Source organism: Saccopteryx bilineata, chromosome 11 (assembly GCF_036850765.1).
Source record: "Saccopteryx bilineata isolate mSacBil1 chromosome 11, mSacBil1_pri_phased_curated, whole genome shotgun sequence".
Taxonomy (NCBI): domain Eukaryota; kingdom Metazoa; phylum Chordata; class Mammalia; order Chiroptera; family Emballonuridae; genus Saccopteryx; species Saccopteryx bilineata.
The window spans coordinates 68323662-68342312 of record NC_089500.1 but is presented as its reverse complement, the minus strand read 5'-3'; the positions used below and the strand labels follow the sequence as shown (position 1 = coordinate 68342312).

At 40.9% G+C, this 18651-nt stretch overlaps 1 protein-coding gene across 1 annotated transcript in view; it reads right to left on the bottom strand.

Moving 5' to 3' along the window:
• LOC136315008 (monocarboxylate transporter 1) overlaps positions 1-18651 on the bottom strand; it is a 53810-nt gene that overhangs the window by 27662 nt on the left and 7497 nt on the right. Inside the window, exon 2 of the mRNA XM_066246168.1 lies at positions 16287-16451. The gene's annotated coding sequence lies outside the window, so the exon portion shown is untranslated. The remainder of the gene's footprint in view (positions 1-16286; positions 16452-18651) is intronic.

Here is an 18651-nt window from a genome sequence, read left to right as displayed (position 1 = left end):
AAAATAGCTCAGGCCTGACCAGGCGGTGGCGCAGTGGATAGAGCATTGGACTGGGATGCCGAGGACCCAGGTTCGAGACCCCAAGGTCGCCAGCTTGAGTGCAGGCTCATCTGGTTTGAGCAAAAAGCTCACCAGCTTGGACCCAGGGTCGCTGGCTCAAGCAAGGGGTTACTCAGTCTACTGAAGGCCTGCAGTCAAGGCACATATGAGAAAGCAATCAATGAACAACTAAGGTGTCGCAACGAAAAACTAATGATTGATGCTTCTCATCTCTCCATTCCTGTCTGTCTGTCCCTGTCTATCCCTCTCTCTGACTCTCTCTCTGTCTCTGTAAAAAAAATAAAAATGAATTTAAAAAAATAGCTCAGTACTTGAGCATTAGCTCCTGATGGGGTTGCTGAGTGGATCCTGGTCAGGGCGCATGCAGAAGTCTGTCTATCTCCCCTCCTCTCTCTTAAATAAATAAATAGAAAATTTCAAAACACATCAAGAATCAATTTCCTGACTTGTGGTGGCACAGTAGATAAAGACCTGGAATCTACTGGCCAAGTCACATATGAGTAGCAACTACTTCGAGTTAATGCTTCCTGCCTTCCCCTTTCTCTCCTCTCTTAAAAAATAATTCAATTAGCCTGACCTGTGGTGGCGCAGTGGATAAAGCGTCAACCTGGAAATGCTGAGGTTGCCGGTTCGAAACCCTGGGCTTGCCTGTTCAAGGCACATATGGGAGTTGATGCTTCTTGCTCCTCCTCCCCTTTTCTCTCTCTGTCTCTCTCCTCTCTCTCTCCCCCATCTCTCTCTCTCCTTTCTAAAATGAATAAATAAAATAAAATAAATAAAATAAATAAAAATAAAAAAAGAAAGGGAAGACATTTAAAAAAATAATAATAATTCAATTAACCATAAGTGAAGTAAAACCAATCTAACATAGCTGGATTAGACGCTCAAGAACTACAGACATTGGATATAGATATTTTGCATAGGACAGGGGTTGGGAACCTTTTTGGCTGAGAACGCCAAATATTTTAAAATGTAATTCTGTGATAGCCATACAACGACCCATGTACGTTATGCATTATCCAATAAAAACTTGGTGTTGTTCCGGAGGACAGCTATGATTGGCTCCAGCCACCCACAACCATGAACATGAGCAATTGGAAATGAATGGATTGTAATACATGAGAATATTTTATATTTTTAACGTTACTATTTTTTTAATTAAAGATTTGTCTGCGAGCCAGATGCAGCCATCAAAAGAGCCACATCTGGCTTGCGAGCCATAGGTTCCCGACCCCTAGAATAGGAGGATCAGCAGTGGACAGCATGACAACCCACAGCACCAAGGTTGTTGGTTCAAAGCCTGAGGTTGCCAGCTTGAGCATGGGGTCACCAGTCCAATCCCAAGTCAAGACACATATAAGAATCAATGAATGCTCAACTAAGGAGAGCAACAAGGTGATGATTTTCTTTCCCTTCCTATCTCTCTCTTGCTAAAAAAAGAAAAGAAAAAAGGAATGGGAGAATTGAGTATACATCTAATAGGGACTTTTGGAAAAGAGAATAGAGAGAGTGGAAAAGAGGTGATTTTCAAGGGTTAGTGGCTAAGAATATAGACTTGATAAATAATATAAACCTGTAGTTTGAGAAAACCCAACAAGACTCTGGTTTTGGAGGAGGAGCAGTTTCCAATGGCCTGAGTAGTGCTTTGACTCCATAATCCTATCACTGTTGCCACAATTAGGAAGCCAGCAAGATAAGAAGCTGCCAAAATCAGATAATCATCAAAATCAGGAAGTCACAACACTCAGAGGCTGTTTAGTCTGCTGTTATAGCTCTAAAACCACATTTGCCTCCTCTGACAGCACCATTGAATGGATCCCATCTTGTCCTACTTCTCAAAATCTCAAAGCCAGTGACTAGACACAGAGATATCTGTTCTCATTCTGCCTTACAAATGTCACACAAATACATGTGACTAGCAGAATTCAAGTCAAATCCAGAAATATAGTTGCAAGGCAACCTGGAAAATGTAGTTTTTAGTTTTAAAGACAGGGCATCACAGCCAAGTACACTAGAAAAGAGGCTGCAATGGATGCCAAACACAATTTCTAAAACCCACAGACACATGCAGTGTATGATTTATATAAAATTTCCAATCACACAAAACAATATGTTGTTTATAGACATATACATAGGTAATAAGAGTCATGGCCACTTTGCTTACTGACAGGCATACATCCTGAGAAATTTACCCTTAAGTGATACCACATCATTTAAGACGTCATAGAGCAGGGGTCCCCAAACTTTTTACACAGGGGGCCAGTTCACTGTCCCTCAGACCATTGGAGGGCCAGACAAAAAAAAACTATGAACAAATCCTTATGCACACTGCACATATCTTATTTTAAAGAAAACAAAATGGGAACAAATAACAATATTTAAAATAAAGAACAAGTAAATTTAAATCAACAAGCTGACCAGTATTTCAGTGGGAACTATGCTCCTGTCACTGACCACCAATGAAAGAGGTGCCCCTTCTGGAAGTGCAGCGGGGGCCGGATAAATGGCCTCAGGGGCCATAGTTTGGGGACCTGTCATAGAGTGCACTTGCGCAAACACAGATGGTATTGCCTCCAGACTACAAACATGTACTGTACTCAATACTGTAGGCAACTGTAACACAATGGCATTTGTCTATGAAAGCACATCTAAACATAGAAAAGGTATAGTAAATAAAGCCTGACTAGGTGGTGGTGCAGTGGATAGAGCTTTGGACTGGGACACAGAGGACCCAGGTTCGAAACCTTGAGGTCACTGGCATGAGTGTGGGCTTACCAGCTTGAGCATGGGATTGTTGGCTTGAGCATGGGATCATAGATATGACCTCATGGTCACTGGCTTGAGCCCAAGGGTCGCTGGCTTGAAGCCCAATATCACTGTCTTGAGCCCAAGGTCGCTGGCTTGAGCAAGGGGTCACTTGCTCTGCTGTACTCGCCCCCCCCCCTCCGCCCATCAAGGCACACCAGAGGAAAGCAATCAATGAACAACTAAGGTGCTACAATGAAGAACTGGTGCTTCTCATCTCTCTCTCTTCCTGTCTGTCCCTATATCTCTGACACAAAAAGAAAAAAAGGTACAGTAAAAATACAGTATGTAAGATAGTGGTGCACCTGTAATAGGGAACTTACCATGAATTGAACTTGAAGAACCAGAAGTTGCTCTAGGTGAAGGGTAAGTAAATGTTAAGGCCTACGACACCACCATACACAACTGTAGACTCTAAACATTGTACACTTAGGTTATACTATTTTTAAATTTTCTTTTTTTCAATAAATTAACTGTAGCTTACTGTAACTTTACAAACTTAAAAATTTTAACTCTGGCCTGACCTGTGGTGGCGCAGTGGATAAAGCATTGACCTGGAATGCTGAGGTCACCAGTTCAAAACCCTGGACTTGCCTGGTCAAGGCATATATGGGAGTTGATGCTTCCTGCTCCTCCCCCCTTTCTCTCTCTCTCTCTCATTCTAACTTTCCTCTCTAAAAAAAAAAAAAAGAATAAAAATTTTAACTCTTTGACTAAGTTTAACATGCATCGAGCTGTTGTCTCCTGTGATAACATACTTCTTTGGAATATCTCCTAAGAACTGAAGACTCTTCCTGAGCAAATGTCACTCTTTTTAGAAATACGTCCATGGCAGTTCGCTTCATTTGTTTCTTCTTTTAAATCATGGATTTGCTTGTAAGCACATAATGTACCATAATTATTCCTCTTAATTAATGAAAATCTTTGTGTTCGGTCTCTTTTTAAATTTTTAAAAGAGCTTGTTGATCCTGGCCTGTGGTGATCCAGTGGATAGAGCGCTGACCTAGAATGCTAAGGTTGCTGGTTCAAAACCCTGGGCTTGCCCAGTCGGCACATAATGAGAAGCAATTAATGAGCAACTAATGTGAAGCAACTATGAGTTGATGCTTATTGCTCCACGCCTCCTCCTCTCTCACTGAGCAGAGGGCAAAAGGTTTCATTTGTAGCCTGCAACACTGCCCCCAAGCAAGACTGTTATTCTGTCCTTAAAAACCTTGAAACCGGCCCTGGCTGGTTGGCTCAGCGGTAGAGCGTCGGCCTGGCATGCGGGGGACCCGGGTTCGATTCCCGGCCAGGGCACATAGGAGAAGCGCCCATTTGCTTCTCCACCCCCACTCCTTCCTCTCTGTCTCTCTCTTCCCCTCCCGCAGCCGAGGCTCCACCCCCTGGTGGGCAGAGCCTCGCCCTTGGTGGGCGTGCCGAGTGGATCCCGGTCGGGCGCATGCGGGAGTCTGTCTGACTGTCTCTCCCCGTTTCCAGCTTCAGCAAAAATACAAAAAAAACCCCCCAAAAAACCCCTTGAAACCTGGCATTGACTTGACTTCCTATGGATTAGAGTCCTTTTAGGCATTTGTTTCCACAAAAGGGAGGTTTTAGCTATATGTACTGAGTATTTGTTCTGGCAAATAATTTTCCTCCACAATCAGCTTATCAGGAGTTTCCAAAAATTCCTCAGCTGCCTTCACATCAACAGCTGCAGACTTACCACTCACTTTCACATTATGGAATGAATAATGATTCTTGAATTGTTTAAACCACCCAGAGCTAGCAGTAAATGCAACACTGTAGTTGGGTTCAGCCTTTTTCGTAGCTATGGTGGAATGGACATGCCTGACTGCTGAGCAAGAAACATCCCTGATTTTCTACTTTCGTAGTCTTTAATCACTTTTTATTTTTTTTGTGACAGAGACAGAGAGAGGGACAGCTAAGGACAGACAGGAAGGGAGAGAGATGAGAAGCATCAATTCTTCATTGCGGCACCTTAGTTGTTCATTGATTGCTTTCTCATGTGTGCCTTGACAGGGGAGGGGGTGGGATGGGGCTACAACAGGCGGAGTGACCCCTTGCTCAAGTGGGTGACCTTGGGGTTTCGAACCTTGGTCCTCCACTTCCCAGTCCAATACAACCCACTGCGCCACCACCTGCTCAGGCTTTAATTACTTTTAATTTCATTTCCAGGTCAGTCAACTTGGCCTCTTGCAACATTAGCAGTGGATTCTGTACACTTAGGGGCCACGATGAACAAAATAATACAAGATCAAATCAAGCACAGGAGAAAATGATGCAATCAAGAAATGGAGCAAACTAGATGTAGAATGCTGCTGCAAACTTAACATGCATACTGTTTTACAGAAAACTATTTTTTTTATAAGTAAAAAGAATACTCAAAGTAACGGTGAGTATAGTATAGTAAATACAACCGACCTTTGAACTGAACAGGTCTACTTATAAGCAGATATTTTTCACCTGATCCATGTAGTTCAAATGGAAGGTGAGAGTCAACTTTGCGGCTGGGAATCTGCATATGCAAAGGTCTAACTGTAGTTATATGTGGGTTTTCAACTGCAAAAGAGGTTGGTACCCCTAACATCTGTGTTGTTCAAGGTTCAACTGTACATAAACCAGTAACAGTTGTTTATTGCCAAGTACTATGTACTGTGCATAGTTAATTTTATGTGCTATACTTTTATACACTGGCAGAGCAGATTGGTTAACACTAGTATCACCAAACACATGAGTAATGTGTTGCGACCCTATGATGACTATGATGTCACTAGTAATAGGAATTTTTCGGCTCTATTATAATTTTATGGGACCACTGTCATATCTGCAGTCTGTCATTGACTAAAACATCTTGCTATGGCACATGACTATATACAAACATGAGATGGCTGTTGAAAAGCTGAAGTCCCTAGGGTAACAGAATACACCCTCCATTTCCTATTAGAAGAGGTTTAGTCACTATGAGCAGATACTTCCCAGTTATTGCCAATCTCAGAATTGCAGATCGACCCTAACCTCCTGAAGTATAATTCTCCGTTGTCAAAGAATACTGTTTGCCTAGCCATAATTGCTGGCTTCTCCCAATTTCAGACACTTGCCCCATCCGAGGATCTTTAGCTTGTTTCCTATGTGAAAATAGTGTCACATCCTAAAATAATATTTTCCTTGAAACTGCAGTCTTTCTTTTAATTTTTAAAAAGATTGTATTTATTGATTTAAAGAGAGGAGAGAGAGAGAGAGAGAGAAAAAGAGAGAGAGAAAGAGGGAGAAGAGCAGGACACATCAATTCATAGTAGTTGCTTCTCTTAAGTGCTTTTGACCAGGCAGGCCTGGGGTTTTGAAACTGCAACCTCAGCATCCCAGGTCAATGCTTTATCCACTGCACCACCACAGATCAGGCAGAACTGTAGTCTTGAATAAGCTTTACTCCTAGTATGCACATTATATAACATATTACCCAGAGTTCATAATTTACCTTACGGTTCACTCTTGGTATTGTAAATTTTATAGTTTGGGACAAATTATAATGACATGGATCCACAATTATAGTATCCTAATGAGTAGTTTCATGCCTCTAAAAATCCTCTATGTTCCCACTGTTCATCCCTCCTTGCTCTTTTTTTTTTTCTGTATTTGCCCATCTGGGGCGTTGCTCTGTTGCAACCAGAGCCATTCTAGCACCTGAGGCGGAGGCCACGGAGCCATCCTCAGCGCCTGGGCCAACTTTGCTCCAATGGAGCCTTGGCTGCGGGAGGGGAAGAGAGAGATAAAGAGAAAGGCAAGGGGGAAGGGTGGTGAAGCAGATGGGCACTTCTCCTGTGTTCCCTGGCTGGGAATAGAACCTGGGACTTCCATGTGCCAGGCTGACACTCTACTGCTGAGCCAACCAGCCAGGGACCCTCCTTCCTCTTTAACCTCTGGCAGCTACTGATATTTTTACTATCTCCACAGTTTTGCCTTTTCCAGAATGTCATATAGTTTGAATCATATATTATGTAGCCTTATCAGATTGATTTCTTTCATTTAAGTTTCTTCTGTGTCATTTCATGGCTTGATAGCTTATACTTTTTCAGTGTTGAATGATATTCCATTGTCTGGATATACCACAGTTTATTTATCCATTCACTTACTAAAGAACAGGTTGGTTGCTTCCCAAGTTTTGGCAATTATGAATAAAGCTGCTATAAACTTCCAGGTGCAGATTTTAGTGTAGAGAGAAAAAAATTATGTACCCTCTATATATTAATTTGAAATCTAAAATTTGTTATTAGCCTAATAGTTACAAAGATTATAATTTCTGGTATATTCTATGTTGTAGTCTATGTGCTTTAAATATATTTATCAAAACTTCTGCACTAAAGGTTTAGCACAGGCCGTGGCCAGTGGCTCAGTGGATAGAGCATTGACCCTGCAGATGGATGTCTCGGATTTGATTCCTAGTCAGGGCACACAAGAGAAGTGACCATCTGTTTCTCTCACTTCTCTCTCCCCCTCCCACAGCTAGTGGCTCAACAGGTTCCAGTGTGGCCCCGTGCGCTGAGGATTATTCTGTGGGAGCAAGACAGCCTCAGGTGCTAAAAAATAGCTTGGTACTTGGGCATCAGCCCCAGATGGTGTTGTTGGGTGGATCCTGGTCAGGGCACATGCAGGACTTGGTTTTACTATCTCCCCTCCTCTCACCTAAAAAAAAAAAAAAAAGAAAGAAAATCCTAATTTATGGAAAACACCATATAATCTAATTGGCTAGTCCATTTTTAAACAAATCAAGCAAAATTAATTTCTGTCAAAGCCACACTTTGTTTTCCTTAAAATAAATGTGTTGATACCTATCCTTTGGCTAACTCTCACTCTCTAAGTCTAATTTTAAGTTAGAAAATACAGAAGGAAGGAGATTGTTGTCCACATGGAATAAGGTTCTGCTATGTCCAATATTTCTGACCTAACCTTCTTTAGATTTCTGTCATGGGACTTTCTCCTTCTGGGACTATGCACTCTGAAACAGTCTCTTCTTTGGGGGCTCCAGAGATTTTTATAGCCTGGGGCAGTGAAGCACAATAAGAACTGAGATAAACGATGGCTCTAACTTTACTATGTAGTGGAGGTAAGGGCTTTTAGATAAAGCAAAGTGACAAAGGAGAAGCAGAAGACCTCAGGCATCTATTTTTGAGAGAGATAATTTTTAGTTAAGGGTACATCTGAATCTGAAAATCTGGAGAATAACTTCCTTAAAAATATAACCTACTTCAAAGATTAAAGATCTCTGTCCTACAATATTTCACTTGTCTATGATTCAGATGGGATAAAAATATTTATAAGTTGAAAGTTCCTAAAATTTCTTTGGAATTAATATAATAAAAAGCTACCAGCTCAGTTCTGCTATAGGAAAGTCTGGATTCTAAAATTATATTAAATAGAACCGCTCCAGGCATTAATTTAATGGGTTTTTCCTTCATCTATGTATGAATAAAGAGAAAAGCACTTGAAAATTTTCAATCAAAAAACCACTAAAAAGATTAATTCACCTCAGAATGTTTACACACAGAGCGAGACACCCACACACAGACGGTGGAGCTATTTAACACGTCAAGCTCTGGCTCAATCAGCTAATACGTGCTGGACGTGATTAAACTTTGAGCTTAGCTGCCAGCTATGATTTGTCCCAGTTAGCTAAAGCAGTAAGAATTTTTAGTCACTAAGACTTGCCTCATCAAGTTAGTGATACCTTATTCCTTAGTGTTGAAATTAGATTAAAAATTTCAAGAAATTTTAAAGATTCAAAAGAAAACAAGAGGTATAAGAAATAAGAGTATCCAAATTTTGAAAAACAAACAAAAGAACACTTCAAAAAACCAGACATGGTTTCTACACAATTCTGCTACCATCTGACAAATGCCTATCCTTATTAACTGCAAAATTTAGATAGTATGTAATAGAAAAAAATTGTGTAATATCATTATCTAAACATGTTATTTTCTTTTAAACTGACTAAATCTCAGCCATAAACAAAAGAGTTCATTCAAGAAGTAAATTATGAGAGCAGGCCTCTTTGTACAGTATTCAAAGCTCCATTGAGAAGCGGCAGTACTAAAGTCCAGAGGCTAAAAGAGATTAAAGTTTAAGATTTTAATCTTACAATGAACACAGTAGCCTTCCTATTAGGTTAGCTATTATTTTATGCTTCTAGTAGTTGCCTGAAAGTAATGGGGAGATTAAAAAAAAAATGATGAGAAAGCTCAGAAAAGACAATGGGAAACAATAACCCTAACTTTCCTTGGCAATGATGATGGTGACAAGAACCATGTTGAGATCATCTAATTTCTCTTTTTCTCCTAACTCAGGAATTGTCCAAATAAACTAATCGAAAAAGTCAAAGGTGTGGCCTGACCTGTGGTGGCACAGTGAATAAAGCGTCGACCTGGAACGCTGAGGTTGCCGGTTCGAAACCCTGACTTGCCTGGTCAAGGCACATACAGGAGTTGATGCTTCCTGCTCCTCCCTCCTTTTTCTCTCACTCTCTATCTCTCCTAAAATGACTAAAATTTTTTTAAAAATTAAATTTTAAAAAAAGCGCCAAATTGTGCTCCATACGTCCAATGTTCTGCCCCATTTGGAAGAATTACAAAAGCCCTCAAAAATAATATTGATTTATATTCTCCACATTTTCTCCAATCAATATTTAAAACAAAGCCACTGTCCTTCCCTAATAGGACAATGGCCAATTTGACTTTTGATACTTTCTGCCTCTTTTAAGTTCACAATCTTAAAAGAATTTGTTACTAGTTTAGACCACTTTTAGGTTTGAAATTCACAGGGAAACATTCAAACCCAGAAAGGCCCATACACTGAAGCTGTTGCTGCTAAAGGAGCAAGTCTCCTGTGCTTTATACTGGCCCTGGTCCCATTTCATGGCTTACAGAACCCCCAGCCCAAGGTAGATTCCTAAATTCAAGGTCCAAGGAACCTTGTCTTCTTCTGTAGCCTTTTCCATTTTGAGACTGAGTAGAGTGAAGGAAAGAAACAGAAAGCACAGAGAACGGAGAAACAGAGTACTGCAGCTGGCCAGCTAAACAATCAGCAGGTAAGAAACATATAGTTGTGATTAAACTGCATTTAAACAACCTAAAAATATATAACCTGGCTCTGTAAACTTTCAAATGTTTGTATCTCCCTTATCATTCATAGCAAATCTAACTCACATTACAAGAAGTCAAATATATTGTACTATCTTGATATTTGTTAACCAGAATGCTTAAAGAAAGACTTTGGGTCTATATTTCAGAGTATATGAAAATTGATTTTAGATCTTGTTTTTATTTAAATCATATTTATAATTCCTAAAAACATCAATATTTTAGTTACAAATTATTTCCAGGTTTTTTATTATTTATATGGTCAGACCATCCTATCAGTAAATAATATATATAGTATATTTCTTTTTTAAGAAAACATCTCGCCTGACCAGGCAATGGCACAGTGGATAGAGCATCGGACTGGGATGCGGAAGACCCAGGTTCGAGAGTCCGAGCTCACCAGCTTGAGCCCAAGGTCGCTGGCTCCAGCAAGGAGTTACTCGGTCTGCTGAAGGCCCACGGTCAATGCACATATGAGAAAGCAATCAATGAACAACTAAGGTGTTGCAACGCGCAACGAGAAACTAATGATTGATGCTTCTCATCTCTCCGTTCCTGTCTGTCTGTCCCTGTCTATCCCTCTCTCTGACTCTCTCTCTGTAAAAAAAAAAAAAAAAAAAAAAAAAAAAGAGAAGAAAACAGATCTCAAAGTTTTTGGTCTAAAGCTACCTTAAGCACATATATAGTTTAAAAGGAAGTGTTTTAATAGTCTTTTCATTTAATTATAGATATTCTTCTTTGATATTGCACTAAAACTTGGTAAGTGATTCTTCCTCAATGTTACTTACAACTCTAACTGTAGGTCTTCAGGTCCTTGAGTGGTCCATAAACCACACTATGAGAATAGCTGTTGTTTTAGAGAGAGAGGGAGAGACAGTGATTTGTTGTTCCACTTATTTATGCATTCATTGGTTGATTCTAGTATATGCTCTGACTGGGAATTGAACTCGCAACCTTGGCATGCTGGGATGATGCTTTAACTAACTGAGCTACCGTGCCAGGGCCTAGGAATGGCTGTTGTTTTAAACCATTAACTATTTGATCATGAAAGTGACTAAATATGTAACTTGGATGTATTAGTTACAGAGAAGGCTGATGTATATAAATATGGGAAATGATGGTTGCAGATGGTGCAGAATGGATTAAGTCTTCAGTCTATTGAAACTACATATATATGATTTTGTAGTTTGATAAAAGTTATAAATATCTGTATAACCACTAATTTTGACAGTGATTATTTCATAATATATATGTATATATCAAATTATTATGTTGTATACCTAAAACTAATACAGTGTTCTAGGTCAATTATATTTTTTATGTTTGTTTTATTTTTTGTTTTGTTTTTGTGGCAGAGACAGAGAGTTAGAGAGAGGGACAGATAGGGACAGACAGACAGGAGAGAGATGAGAAACATCAATTCTTTATTGCGGCTCCTTTTTGTTCATTGATTGATTTCTCATATGTGCCTTGACTGTGGGCTACAGCAGACAAGTGACCCCTTGCTTGAGCCAGTGACCTTGGGCTTAAGCAGGTGAGCCTTGCTCAAACTAGATGAGCCTGCACTCAAGCTGGCGACCTCGGGGTCTCGAACCTGGGTCCTCCACATCCCAGTTCGATGCTCTATCCACTGCGCCACCACCTGGTCAGGCTAGGTCAATTATATTTCAATTAAAAAAAAGAAGGTATTTATTGAGCACCCACTATTTGCCCAGTGGCTTGGCACAGTATCTGGCAAAAAGGAAGCACTCAATAAATACTAGTTGAATGAATGCATGTCTAAGTGAATGGATAAATAAAGATTATATAAAGGAAAAGGAACCAGTCTCAGCACATAGAGATTACATTCTAATAAGGAAGACATATACAGCTATAACTATGAGGCCAGGTGATAAATTCTTTAAAGGAAACACAAAGTGCTAAGAAAGCATATAGTATAAAATCCACAGAACTAAGATTAAGAAAGGCTCAGTCAGCCTGACCAGGCGGTGGCGCAGTGGATAGAGCGTTGGACTGGGATGCGGAAGACCCAGGTTCGAGACCCCGAGCTCACCAGCTTGAGCGCGGCTGCTGGGAAGGCCCGTGGTCAAGGCACATATGAGAGGGCAATCAATGAATAGCTAAGGTGTTGCAACGCGCAATGAAAAACTAATGATTGATACTTCTCATCTCTCTCTGTTCCTGTCTGTCTGTCCCTGTCTATCCCTCTCTCTGACTCACTCTGTCTCTGTAAAAAATAAGTAAATAAATAAAATTAAAAACCTCACTTTAAAAAAAAAAAAAAAAAAAGAAAGGCTCAGTCATAAAGGGCTATAGTGCGAGAACAGGACCAGAATTAAGGAAGGATCACGCTCAACTGGAGAAGTAGAAAAACAGTGCAGCGCCCTGGCCGGTTGGCTCAGCGGTAGAGCGTCGGCCTAGCGTGCGGAGGACCCGGGTTCGATTCCCGGCCAGGGCACACAGGAGAAGCGCCCATTTGCTTCTCCACCCCTCCGCCGCACTTTCCTCTCTGTCTCTCTCTTCCCCTCCCGCAGCCAAGGCTCCATTGGAGCAGGGATGGCCCGGGCGCTGGGGATGGCTCTGTGGCCTCTGCCCCAGGCGCTGGAGTGGCTCTGGTCGCAACATGGCGACGCCCAGGATGGGCAGAGCATCGCCCCCTGGTGGGCAGAGCGTCACCCCATGGTGGGCGTGCCGGGTGGATCCCGGTCGGGCGCATGCGGGAGTCTGTCTGACTGTCTCTCCCTGTTTCCAGCTTCAGAAAAATGAAAAAAAAAAAAAAAGAAAAACAGTGTAGCAACTCAGCACCTCTTCCTCCTTTTGGAAGAAAGAAAAGCTACATAAATATCCCCTCCACTCTGCCTGACCTGAGAGTAAGCATGTTAGAAAGAGAAAGAGAGAGAATGAAAATATCACTGTGCCCTCAACAACAACAAAAATCAGTAATCAAGTTCATCACTCACCATGTTACTGTTCTGCTATCACACTACATATATACTACTCACAAAAATTAGGGGATATTTCAAAATGAATAGGAAGCGATAAAAAAAAAGCATTTGATTTTTTTTTTATTAAACAAGAACATCAGAAAAGCAAACAACAAGTCAAAGAAAGTTGTTCTATTATGCCAATGAGATGCAAAACCAACTTTTATTTCATTGGTGAAAATGCACTATACAAAAGGCTGAAAGTACTGGAGTATCTGCATGTTCCCTGGTCCCCTAATTTTTGTGAGCTTGCCTGTTTTTGTTCATGGAACAGTAGACGCAACTCTAACTGCTGCTATATTGATATATTGATACAAAAGGTTGCCTGACCTGTGGTGGCGCAGTGGATAAAGTGTGGACCTGGAATGCTGAGATCGCTGGTTCGAAACCATGGGCTTACCCAGTCAAGGCACATATGGGAGTTAATGCTTCCTGCTCCTCCCCTCCCTCTCTCCCCCCTTCTCTAAAATAAATAAATAAAATCTTAATAAATAAAAGGTAATATACTGATTGTCAGGAAGCCATGTAGGAAAACATAAACCCATTTCATTCAACATGCCAGGACTATTTCTGATGCATGTCATTTGGTGGTGGCACTATAATTTAATTTTCTAGAAATCTGGCTCAGTGTTGGGTTGTTATGCCCACATATCTCCATGTTATTGGCAAATTAGTGTTTCTGCCTTTACAGAAACATTTCAGCCTTGAGGCTTTGCTCACCTAAGCAAAAGTAGCTGACTAATACTTAGTGAAGATCGTGCATAGAAAGCTGTCATTCACAAGGTAGAAAAGTGTCATACCTGAACAATCTGTACATAAGACTGCAGAGGACAGAGGTGGCAGAAAGGCTGGGAATTAAAGGGTATTAATTGTTTATGTTGGTGAAACCCTCCCCCTTGACCTCCAACACTCTCCTCTGTCTTATTTTAGGTGGCAAAAGGTCCTGAGATCTAACAAACACCCTCCATTTCATCACCTGTCCTTTGCACATGGTACATTTACTTGAAACAGAGCAGCCCTTTTCTAGATCACAGCAGGAATGAGGACAGTTGTTTTGTTCCATAATAGAATTATTGCATGTTCTTATTCTTTTTAACAGACTAAAAGTAGCAAAATGTGACACCCTTGATCAAAATTATTTAGAGTTATATATATATACACAGGTATATATATGCGTACATATATTTACTTATTTAATCCTCTTTTGTCAATCTCAGCCAATGTCATGTTTAATAATTTGAATATGTAGCAAACAGTTGATTCTTGTAAGACAATGGTTTTTGGCATCTATTCATCCAAATATGCATGATTTTACACAAGGCAGTAGGAGGAAGGAGTATGATACCAATACTATGTAGAAACTCTCAACTTAGGTTCTGGTTTTCCTGTTGAGGGTTACTTTTAATATTTCATTAATTTCTTCTTCCCACACCAGTGTAATTTCTTTCAAAAGTATGTAATCTATTTTTAGACTACAGAATAGATGACAGGGAGGCCCTGCTGGTTTGCTCAGTGGTAGAGCACCAGCCCGGTCTGTGTATGTCCCAGGTTCGATTCCTGGTCAGGGCACACAGAAGCACCCATCTGCTTTTCCACCCTTTTCCCTCTCCTTTCTATCTCTCTCTTCCCCTCCCGCAGCCAAGGCTCCATTGGAGCAAAGTTGACCAGAGCGCTAAGGATGGCTCCATGGCCTCCGCCTCAGGCGCTAGAATGGCTCTGGTTGCAATGGATCAATGCCCCAGATGCATCACCCCCTTGTGGGCTTGCTGGGTGGATCCTGGTCAGGTGCATCCAGGAGTCTGTTTCTCTGCCTCCCTGCTACTCACTTCAGAAAAATATATATAAAAAAATAGAATAGATAACATATTTATTAATATGCATTTTAAATTAAGAACGAGTTTTCAAAATAAGGAAAAGAGAAACTTCCTGTTAAGTATGATTTGCAGAGTATAGCAGAATCAAACAAATTCCAACAAAAATATTTCTCCCTTTAGAAATTCCACTTGAAGGTCAAGATTTCATGAAAAATTATGAAATACCTATTAAAATGTTTATTATAAAGAGATTTCAAGAAACTAGCAATTATTTTTACTTCAGCTGACAATCAGCAAAACATGAGGACAGAGTACAATGATAAGTCAGCATCTTTTATTACTAGGGTTACGGCTCAATTCTTAGAGCAAGTAGAAATCTTTTTTTTTTTTAGATGAGAGGAGGGGAGATAGTGAGGCAGACTTCTATGTGTGCTCGAGCAGGATCCACTCAGCAACCTATCTGGTGCCAATGGTTGAGTCCACTGAGCTATTTTTAGCACCTGAGGCTGACAGGCTCAGACCACCAAGCTATCCCCAGTGCCTGGGGCCATGTACCACTTGAGCCACTGGCTGTAGGAGGGGAAAGAGGGAGTAAAGAGGGAGAGAAGTGGGAGAAGAGAGAGAGGGAGGGGAAGAGAAGCAGATGGTCACTTCTCCTATGTGCCCTGACCAGGAATCAAACCCAGGATGTCCATATGCTGGGCCAAGGTTCCATCCACTGAACCACTGACCCAGGGCCATAGTAAATAGATTTCTTTTAATGGGAAATAACATGAGAAACATACATGTCCAGTTCAGTTTGCTCCTAATGAATTGTGACTTCAAAAAAGAGGAGCCCATGACCTGGGCCTGTTGGCTCAGTGGTAGAGCGTCGGCCTGACGTGCAGAGGTTCCGGGTTCGATTCCCGGCCAGGGCACACAGGAGAAGCGCCCATCTGCTTCTCCACCCCTCCCCCTCTCCTTCCTCTCTCTGTCTCTCTGTTCCCCTCCCGCAGCTGAGGCTCCATTGGAGCAAAGATGGCCCGGGTGCTGGGGATGGCTCCTTGGCCTCAGCCCCAGGCGCTAGAGTGGCTCTGGTCATGACAGAGCGACCCCCCGGAGGGGCAGAGCATCGCCCCCTGGCGAGCAGAGCGTCGCCCCCTGGTGGGTGTGCTGGGTGGATCCCGGTCAGGCGCATGCAGGTGTCTGTCTGACTGTCTCTCCCTGTTTCCAGCTTCAGAAAAATACAAAAAAAAAAAAAAAAAAAGGAGCCCAATAGCTATTAAACACATCACCCAAGGTAAACAGTAATAGACTTATAGTAGCAGATTAATGATCTATTCTTGTCTAAAAGTTGGAGGCTATGTCTTTCAGTGGCAGATTCTGTATGAGAGAATTCCAGGTTATATTCTGGAATACCTGTTATCTATTGTTTTCTACAACAGTCCAAAAATATATTACACAAATCAAGATCTAAGTGGGCCATTTCAATTTACAAATACATGACCTACCTTGTTCCAGAATCTGAGGATGAAACGTAGTGGCTGAATTAAAATTACAAATAGATGTGTTGTCAGATTGTGTTGTTTGTATTACTTCAAATATAAATCCTTAGTATTTGAATATAACAGATGGTATATCTGCTAGAATCCAGTTCACTTCCAGTATTCTGAAGCCTAATGGGGAGATAAGTAGATTACAATTCATTAAAAGATGAAACAACAAAGAAAGCTTTTATTTTCTTACAAAGAGATGAGGTGAATTATTCGCTTGTAGAAAAACTTAACTCTATACTTAGTTTCACATAAAAAATACCTTAAGTTTTTAGTACTAGAGACAGAATAGTAATATATAATTACAAGTTCTCTTTACAAACAAGTATTGACTGTTATGTAGAGGAAGTACAAGTTCCTATTGGAAAAAATACTGTGTTGTGAAGGTGTGAGAAGACAACCAATTTAGTATGTATAGAAGCAATCTGAGTAGGCCTTTTGGCAGAAAAGCTATTTAGCCTGAGACCTGAAGGATAAACAGAAACTAGCTAGGCTACAGAGTGACGGTGGAAAGAGCATTCCAGCCGGACATGAGTACGGAAGCTACGGTAAGAGTACAGGGTGCATGGAAAAAACTGGAAGAATCTTACCAAAGCTAAATAAAGCTAAAGAGGAACCAGAAAGAATGGGAGTCAGAAGTTGGAGAAGTAGACACTATCGGATTGTGGAAAGCCTTTAATTATTTTAAGGAGTTGGGGAAGGGAATAGGTCAAAAAATTTTAAGGAGGCATTCTGGTCTTGAAGCTAATCAGAAGCAGTTTTAAGTGGGGCTAAGATTAGATGCTCAGATTTTGTATGTTCGGAACATCACTCTTTATACAATGTGAAGAACCGGCTGGAGGGAAGCTGCTGGAGGGTTGAGAGACAACGGTGATAGAGAAGATAAATAGTAGTGGGAGGATGGGGGGGGGGGAGCAGACAGGACTCGATGGCGGACCAGATGTGGGAGACTGGGGAAGCCAGGAGTTAAAGAAACCTCCCGGCTTTCTAAAGAGTTTGAGCAAATAGGAGTTTCTGAGTTTATTAAGTGGTATTTGTCTCCATTTAACCAAATAGTGACATTAAGAAGTTTGTGACTAGCCCAGGGCTGCTTCGCTGGTGAGGAATGGAAACAAACTCAAATCCATTCCTGTTTTTGTTGGTGTTATTGATAGTGATTTTTTTCTTATTTTTTCCTTTTAAACAATTCATAATGGAAAATTTCAAGAACAACAGAAAGCCACTGCTATTTCATCTATACCCACACTGATCCCCCCCCACCTCTAGCCGCTAGTGGACTATTATGAAGCAAATTCTAGATGCAGAATCATTGCATCTATAAATATTTCAGTATATCTCTAAAAGATATGACTTTTTTTTCTTTTTTTTTTTTACAGAGACAGAGAGTCAGAGAGAGAGATAGATAGGGACAGACAGACAGGAACGGAGAGAAATGAGAAGCATCAATCATCAGTTTTTTGTTGGACACCTTAGTTGTTCTATGATTGCCCTCTCACATGTGCCTTGCGGGGGGAGGGGGGCTACAGCAGATCGAGTAACCCCTTGCTCAAGCCAGTGACCCTGGGTTCAAGCTGGTGAGCTTTGCTCAAACCAGCTGAGCCTGCGCTCAAGCTGGCGACCTCGGGGTATTGAACCTGGGTCCTTCCTCATCCCAGTCCGACACTCTATCCACTGCGCCACCACCTGGTCAGGCAAAGATAAGACTCTTTAAAGAATCATACCACGAGGTGGGGGGAAGAAGAGGATAAAAGGGGGGATAAATGGTGATCAAAGGAGACTTGACTTGGAGTGGTGAACACACACTACAATATACACATGATGTTTTCTAGAACTGTGCACCTGAAACCTATATAAACCTATATTTAGTTGGGTAATATTAACCAATGTTACCCAATTAAATTCAATAAAAAATTAAAAGCATAACTATAATACCATTATCCCATCTTTGAAAATTAACATCACCAAATAAACAACAGTGTTCAAATTGTCCTAAATTGGTTTCAAATAATTTGTTTGTTTGATCTGGGATACAAACAAGGTCATGCATTGTATTTGATTGGTATTTTTAATCTAAAGGTTCTCCCTTTCTCTGTTTTCCTCATAATTTATTTGTTGAAGGAACCAGGTTATTTTTTCTGCAATTTCCCTCATTCTGGATTTTGTTGAATGTGTCCCTCTGGTATAGTTTTAACATGTCCTAATTTAGCTTATCCCTCTATCTCTTGTATTTCCAGTAAATTAGTAACTAGATTGAAGACCTTGAGCATGCTTCGATCAATTCAGGTTTGATTTCTTGAGAGTAGGGACTGTGGGGGAGAGGGCA